The sequence below is a fragment of the Zalophus californianus genome, chromosome X, assembly GCF_009762305.2.
Source record: "Zalophus californianus isolate mZalCal1 chromosome X, mZalCal1.pri.v2, whole genome shotgun sequence".
Taxonomy (NCBI): domain Eukaryota; kingdom Metazoa; phylum Chordata; class Mammalia; order Carnivora; family Otariidae; genus Zalophus; species Zalophus californianus.
The window spans coordinates 65,156,542-65,165,432 of NC_045612.1; the positions used below are offsets into that span (position 1 = coordinate 65,156,542).

General features: G+C 36.0%; 1 pseudogene; it reads left to right on the forward strand.

The window, feature by feature from the left end:
- Positions 1 to 2,518: 2,518 nt before the first annotated feature.
- LOC113930248 lies at positions 2,519 to 2,804 on the forward strand (annotated as a pseudogene).
- The last annotated feature ends 6,087 nt before the right edge of the window (positions 2,805 to 8,891 follow it).

The following is an 8,891-nucleotide window of genomic DNA, read 5'->3' on the forward strand; positions in this document are numbered from 1 at the left end:
GTCCTAAATAGATGGCAAATTACCTTTCATTACCAAAATTACAAGCAGTCCCAGGCAGATCACCTGCTTAACTCCTTCCTTCTTTGCCAAAGTTTTCAGTGATATCTTATACCTGTATGTTTTGTTTTTCCTTGGGGGACAGTCTCTGACTTGATCATGAAAGGAGGTGGGAAAACAGAATTCACTTTACAAAAATTTCCTGAATCCAGGAAGAAAGAGAGGAGGAATTGATGGAAAGTTGTTTCTATCCCAAATAGCCCAGTGGCCAAAGAGTCAGTTTACTCAAGACCATGCTCATTTGTTATTATGTATGGAGGCAGGACCATATGGCTTCACAGGAGAATTCTACCACACATTTAAGGAAGAGTTAATACTTATTCTTCTCAAACTATTCCAAAAAAAATAGAAAAGGAAGGAAAAATCCAAATTCATTCTATGAGGCAAGCATTACCCTGATACCAAAATCAGATAAAGACAATATTAAAAAAAGGAACCATAGGCCAATATCTTTAATGAATAGAGTCGAAAAATCCTCTCAGCAAAATACTAGTAGACCAAATTCAACAATACATTAAAAAAGCATTTACTACTTGGGATTTATTCCTGCTGTGCAAAGGTGGTTCAATATTTGCAAATCAATCAAAGTGATTCATCACATCAATAAGAGAAAGGATAAAATCCATATCATCATTTCGATAGACACAGAAAGAGCATTTGGCAAATTACAACATCCATTCATGATAAAAGCCCTCAACAAAATATATTTAGAGGAAACATACCTCAACATAACTAAGGCCATATATGAAAAACTTACAGAAACATCATACTCAGTGGGGAAGTACTAAGGTCAGGAATGAGAGAAGGATGTCCACTCTCTCCACTTTTATTCAACATAGTATTGGAGGTCTTAGCCATAGCAATCAGACAACCAGTTTGGAGCCTGGAGGGAGCCTAATTTGTTATTTTGAAAATGTTCAGAGAATATTCTACTAAAAGTCACAGTGTAAGTGCAAATGAGCACTGAATATCTCAATCAAAAATAGCACTTAAGGGAAATAAGCAAAGGGGTGCTGTTTGGTTCTGCATGCTTAGACCAGAATTCAAGGCAGGAGTGGTTATATTGTTACTGATTTTAAGTCTTTATAATTAACAATAAGTGAGAGTATCTTTTGTATCAGACCCTTGTGATAGGGGATTTAGCAGGAGCCCATAATTGTCACTTTATAAAGCCTGTATTCAGATGTACACATGTGATTTATCCTTCATAGAAAGAAACACCTTTATCCATGGATAAACTAGAAGGTCACTTGTCCTACACGACACAGTATTCAATTCAAGTGTTATAATCCCCAAAAGCCCACTCATATACCTGCCACCAGGTCTGAAAAGTAAGTATTCCAGATGTGTCCTTTTTGGTTCTTCCCCTTCATTGTCATTTTTTTGCAAAAACAAACTATTGAGAAGGGTAACATGTATAGCCTCAAATTCCTTATTTACTGTAAATCTATTAGGTATCACTTTCAGTGGGGATCCTGGCAATTTGGGGACAATTAACAGGAAAGGAATGCTGGAAGGGTGTGGGGAAATATCCACCACCAATTTTTGCCTTCAGCCAAACATACTGACCACATAAGAGGCTCACAGGGTATTGGAAGTAAGAGGATTTTTAAGGAGGGCACTTGATGTAATGAGCACTGGGTGTTATATGCAACTGATGAATCACTATATTCTACCCTTGAAACTAACAATATAGTATATGTTAACTAAATTGAATTTAAATCAAAAAAAATTTTAGGGTCCCTGGGTGGCTCAGTTGGTTAAGCGACTGCCTTTGGCTCAGGTCATGATCCTGGAGTCCTGGGATTGAGTCCCGCATCGGGCTCCCTGCTCGGCAGGGAGTCTGCTTCTCCCTCTGACCCTCTTCCCTCTCATGCTCTCTATCTCTCATTCTTTCTCTCTCAAATAAATAAATAAAATCTTTAAAAAAATAAAAATCAATCAATCAAAAAAATTTTAAAAGGAATTTTTAAACATCTTCCTGTACAGGAGTTTTTACTGGTGAGCCATGCATGGACTTCAGAAGGTCCCGGAATTTCTGAAAGCATTTATAAAAAAAAAAATTCTGTGTGCATTCATATGAACACTTTTTTGGGGAAAAAGTCCGTATTTTAATCAGATCTTTGAAGGGGCTGGGACCAAAAATTTTAAGAACCACTGACTAATGAGGGTTGCCACCATAGACTGTGCTATCAGAAGTGCAACCTGACAGGAAGGGCCAGAAAATGAGGGTTTTCAGATAATAATCCCCCAAATGTTTACAAACTACTGGTCTGTCCAACTTCCTCATTTTACAGGTGAGGAAACTGAAGCCCAAAGACAATTATATAATTGTCCAACATAGCATAATTATAATTACAGTATACTAGTATAGTATAATGTAGATGAGCTCAAGCAGGCCTTTTTAGCTTCACTTGTCACTTGTGTCACTGTGTTGCTCAGAACAACTGAGCCCAGCATCATGACATCTGTCTTTGATAACTACATCAACCAAACTGCTGCAATTACAACTTCTGAGGAGAGAATGATTGTGGGAACACTGCAAGCTTTTAACCAATTAACTTGAGTTTGGATGAAAGCCATGAACTAGTGTTTAGCTCTTCAAAGGAGTAAAACAAGTGATACTACGGATATACATTGTAACAAGTCACATTGTCGCAGTGATTGGAGAAATTGATGAAGAAACAGATCCTGCACTTGATTTGGGGAATATTCCAGAAGAACTTCTAAACTTTGTAGCACACTGAGGAAAAACTACATACCTTGGTCATCTATAAATCTTTGTATAGAAATTCATTATTCTGAGGATGATGTGTGGAATCTTTATGAATGTTTAATGGTGGACTTTGACTCCATATTGATTCATTGTAATATGATATGTAAATTAAAATATTTCTACTTTTCTTTGAATAAAATATAGATGAGCTCTGTGTAAATTATTTTGAGTCTAATGAGAAATAATCTCTCTTATCCTCTTTCTATTTTCCTTGATGTTTCTTTTCTGAGAGTCACTGTAAATGGAAGAGAGGGTGCTCATTGTGTTGGTTACAGGCTTACGCTGGTATTTTTGGATCTGAGTAATGATAGAAGAGAAGTGGTATAAAGGGAAAAAATGTTGAATTCCAGGGTTACTGGCATGATATTTGATAAAATTTTAAAACACAGGTACCTCAGCTTAGAGAATCTCTGAAATTGTATGAAATTTTTTGAGTGTGTGTGTGTGTATTTTATGGAAAATACTGTATAGATTTTATAAGCGTCTTAAGAGTCCATGACATGCAAAAAAGTTAAAAACCACTGACCTCATTTATTCATTGAAGTAAACTAAGGCCCAAAGAGGATAAGGGACTCACATGTTTCATAGTTAGGAAGTAAAAACTAAGACAAGAACCAGTCTCTCAACTTTGGTTCAGTGGTTTTTACACTGTGCCCCAAGCAACCTTTCCCTCTACCACCTTGTCTTTCTAAATAAGATGTATTTATGCTTTTTGCCCTATTTAATACCTGTGGGAAAGACCTGATGAGATATACTCAAGACCACAGACACTTGTAGACTCAATACAGAAAGGTATTTTTAAATGAGTGAAAGGAAGTCTTCTGAACCTCAACTCATTCAACTAACGCATTTTCAAATGAATCTAGCCACTGTAATTGGGGTAAGAAGTTAAAGTTATATAGGTTAAGTTTTTAGTTACTGACACTGTAAAATTGGATCTACTTGATTTATATAAGAAGCAATTTGTTAAAGATTATTAGATAAATCACTAGATCTCCAGGAGAGACAAAAAAACAGGCTCAGATGCCACACAGCTAGGGGTAATTCAACCAGGAGCAAAGTCACATGATGAGAATATTCTAGGAGAATATTCACTATCCAACACTTAGTACTATGACATTAGAGAGTGTATGTGACATTTTGCCCAGATTGTCTAAAAGAATTGGATGCTTTTGCCATAATGATTTCCATAAGATGCAAGCCCACTCATATGACCCTAACCTCATATTGCTTTCTTCTACTTCCAAGTAGAAGAAGACACTTCCAAGTGTTATAAATTTTCATCTGCTTAACCAAACTTGGGTCACATGCCTGTACATCAGCTGCCAAAAAATAATTTAAAAATATATGTGTTTGTGTATGTATGCATACATGAAATGTAGATTTTAATTTTCTAACTTAATTGTACAAGAATCCAAACTAGAATGAGGTTGGAATGGGTATTGGATAAACAAACATAGAATATCTTCCATGGGAGGTAAAGATTAGTCAACTATTTTACATTGCAGTATGCAAAGGGGGCTAAGGTTAGTGGGTCACTCTAAGAATAATTTAAAATCAAAACTGGCATGCTGAAACCTTGGGACACTACTAAACCAGTTAACTTCATGGTGCATTGGTATGACACAAAATTCTTCGGAATTTTAGTTAAAGGTAAAATACCCCAAATCCATGTCTACAATTCTTAAAATGAAATGCCTGTTTTAGGAATTGTCTGTGTTTTTGCATGTTGCCATAGAGAATTGACTATATCAGGAGTTTGAAGGGACTGAGGGGTGGGACCCTTCCAGCTCAGGAATGCCTGATCCTGGTTCAAGAGCACAATGAGGTAAAAACAAATTAACAGCAGAGTAAATGGAATGGAGATAGATAATTGAGTGCTAGGTATAGAGAGAATGCAAACAGCCTGATAGTTGAGGGGAAAGGAAGAAAGAAAAATGGTTTAAAAGTGGAGGTGGTGAAGAGAATTTTTGGCTAGAATAAAATATGAGAAGTTCATAGGAAACATTCTCTGTGTCTGTGCTGAACTCTGGAAGGAAACAGTAGTCTTGGGGGACCAAGGAAATGCGGCCAGTTGGAGGAGGCCACAGTGTGTTGATTTTCCTGCCCTGCATCCCAGATCTGACTAAAGGAGCAGAGACTAATAACTTATGAAAATGCTTTTCTTTTCTAGGTCATATGGAGGAGAAGTCTTTTTTATAGGTATAGTTTCCATAGATTATTCATATACAGTAGAAAATAAAAAATGATCAGTAAAAAGCAATTTTTCCTTGGCCTAAAGAATTGGACTAAATTGGTTCCATCAAGCCCTTCTAATTTCAAGGGTTTGCTGAAGCTTCTTTGGTTGAGGAAGAAGTAAGTTAATTTGAAATCATCTATCAGAGCAAAATATCCATACCCAAATAGGATATTTATATTTATTCTTAATTAGGATGTGCAAATTTCATGAGCCACACTGCCTATATTTCCAATCTAGAATGTGCCAACTTCTTTTAAGCCTATTTTCCCAGTCATTTTGCATTGAAAATTATACTTAGCAACAAATGAAATGTTTAATATTGACCTACTTTCTAGCTTATATTAAACCAAAGGTACTTAAAACTATTTATTTATGAGCGATTGTCTTTTTAGTTTTGCTTGTCACCACTTGTTAAACAAAGGTCACATCTCCAACTCATCATAAGCATCAACTGAACTGTTAACAGGAATAGCATCAACTCAATTCTCTGTTAGCCCAGCAAAATGCAAGTGATGTAGTATCACCAAACAGCTCCTTTTGCCACTATTTAGAGAATACCTGAGTCCCTGATTCCCCATCCCAAAAGGCCATGCTCCATCTCAAGTAATTAATCAAATACCCAATAGGTAAGTTCTAAGCCATCTGTTCCTTTTTGAAGCCTTCCTATATGTCTCATTACTATTCCTTTCACTCTGTTCTCTATATGTCCTGGGTAAGGGAAAGAAGTGTAAGCATTTTAATCCTTAGGGATTATCATCATATTAACCAAGATACCCTCTGCCCTACCCTGGATGTTTAAGTAAGGACTGTGTCATATGCAAGTGACTAAAACCCTATTCAAATTGGACCTAGAAAAAAAAATGTTTTAGCTGATGTACCTGAAATTTCCAGGATTTCAAACATTTCTGGATCTAGGTTACAGACAATGAAAGCAGAGAAACATGCTTCTTATCATATATTGTCTCTTATTTCCTCTAGTTTGGCTTTATTCTTAGGTAGGCTTTCCATAAGTGGTGATAATCTGTACTTCCAATAGTCCTGAAAGATAAGTAGAGCAGGTATTATTATATTCTTCTTACATGTGAGGAAAATGAAACAGAAAGTACTTAAATACTTGAGAGGATAGCTCAAGGTTACGTAGCTTGGTAAGTAGATGATTGTATCAGACACCTCTCAATATTTCAGACCTACATTTTACTCTGGTGGTTTCTGAAACAATTAGCTATAGACAGATATAACCTGACAGCATCATGCCTCAACCACACCATATATATGTCTCATTTTTGGCTCAAGGTTTCTCTGTGCTGCATTACATGCTTACTGGAAAACTTGAAACTGTGACCATGGTTTTAAAATGTTCACAATTGTAGATCCAATAGGATCTTAACTAGGATTGGCTTTAATAAGATGGATTTTGAATAGGAAAAATGTCTTACCTTACTCTTTTATCCAAAAAAATGTCATCAGCCAGAGAACAGTAGTATTGTAGCTAAGCAGCAACGCAAGTAGAAAAGAGGAATTTCAGCTGACCATTAACTCATGCTCAGTGAACAATAAGCAACAATAACCAGCAACAACAAAAATAAATGTCATGTTAGGGTGAATTAATGGAAATTAACTAGGATGATAGTATTGATAGTTATATTCTACTCTAAGCTGGTCAGGCCACTCCTAAGATAGTTTATGAAATTCAGGCAGTCACACTTGAGGAGAGAATATGATGACAAGAGAATATCTAAGATGATAAAAATATATTTACAAGATAAACTATTTGAAATAACTGAGGACATTTAGTGGGAGTTTGGAATGAAGAACATGATATCTACCTTTAAATAACTCAGTGGCTGTTACATAATATAATAATACCTTATTCAATGATTACTATGCACCAGCTACAGAGCCAAGCTCTTTACGTGAGCAGATCAATCAATGCAATACTAAAAGGAGAATTGGAAGAAATAAATACAAAATCTCAAGAGACATATGTTTGCTGAATGTAAGAAAAAAACATTAAAGCAATTATTGATGTCAAATGATAGAAAAGACAGCATAGTCAAGCAAATGAGTTCCTTGTCCCCATGGAGGTCTGAAAGCAGAAGCTGGACTATTCATGATGGTGACTGCTATGGACTGAATTGTGCCTCCCCAAAATTAATCATATGTCGAAGACTTAATTTACAGCATGACCATATTTAGAGAAGAAGCTTGTGAGTGAGTTATAGGTTAAATGAGTTTATAAGAATTGGGCCTTAATCCAATAAGCTGGTAACCTTATAAAAAGAGGAAGAGATACCAGAACTCACTTCCTCTCTTTCTCTCTCTCCACTCACACACACACACACACACACACACACACACACACACACACACACACACACACATACTTACTCTCCCATGTAAGAAGGGACCTATCTGTAAGCCAGGAAGGAAGCTCTCACCAGAAACTGAACCTGGGTCTGGGACTTTCCAACTTACAGAACTATGAGAAAATCAATTTCTGTTAAGTTACTCAGTCTATGGTATTCTGTTATGGCAACCTGTATGGTATGAGCCACATAGCTAGTTTGTGCAAGCACACTCTGTCTCTGTTAATCTTGAGAATGTAGAGATCCCGCCCCGTTCTATATTCCTATCAATCTGAATGTGTAGAAGAATGTGTTGTTCAATCTTCAAGGTCAGGGGTTCCAGGTGTGACCAACCCAGAGCATCTCCTTTATAATGAAGAATGTCCAGATGGCAAGCCTTGATCTCCTTGGAATGCTGGTTGTGCAAGGAGGAGAAGGGATGCACATAGTTGCTAGGTTACTCTATAAAAGCTTGCTGCATGTAGGGATGTAGATCCCAGCAGCAGATGCTTTGTCCCATTGGCTGCTCTTAAACTCCTTTACATAAGTTCTCTGATAAACGTACACCTCAATCACTGTCTCCAGATCTTTTCTTTAGCTTTGCCAAACCATCACCCACCTTTGCTTAGAGTCTGCTGGGGTGCAGTTTCATACATTCTGAGCAGACTAAAACAGAATTGTTGCAGAAGAAATTTAAGCAAAGGAAGAAAACAGTCTACAACAAAGATTCTAAAATTGTTTGAAAAAGCCCTGGAGGATCTGCAAAGGCAGACAACAACAACTTAAAAAAAAAAAAAAAAAAAGCTCAGGGACAAAGAGCTTTCCTGGCTGCTTTCATGATTTTCTCTTTATCTTTGGCTCTTAACATTTTGACTATGTGTCTGTTTGTAGACGTCTTTGTGTCAGTACAATTTTGAAAGTTTTTAAAATTTCTTGAATGTAAATATTAGTGTTTCTCACCACATTGATAAAATTCTTTAAATATTTTTGTCATTTTATTCAATTTCTTTTCTTCTGCTATTTCCATTATGCATGTGTTAGTCTGCCTCATCTTGTCCCACTTTAAGACTGTTCATTTAACTTCACTCCTATTTATGTCTTTCAGATTGCATAATACATATTGATCCATCTTCAAGTTTGCTGATTATTCTGAAAACTACATGTACTCTTGAACCTTTCCATTGGATTTTTCATTTGCTTATTGTATTTTTATTTTCAGTATTTCCATTTTTTATCATCTTTATATCTTTGATACTATTTACTTGATAATATACCATTTTCATGCCTTTATTTAAGTCATTAAACATAGTTTCCTTCAGCTTTTTGTACATATTTATAATAACTGCTTTGGAATCTTTGCTAAGTCTAACATCTGGACCCTCTCAAAGGTCTTTTCTATTGCTTATTTCTTTTCCCTGTGCATAGGTCATATTTTCCTATTTCTCTACATATCTTAAAGTTTTGTTGATAACTG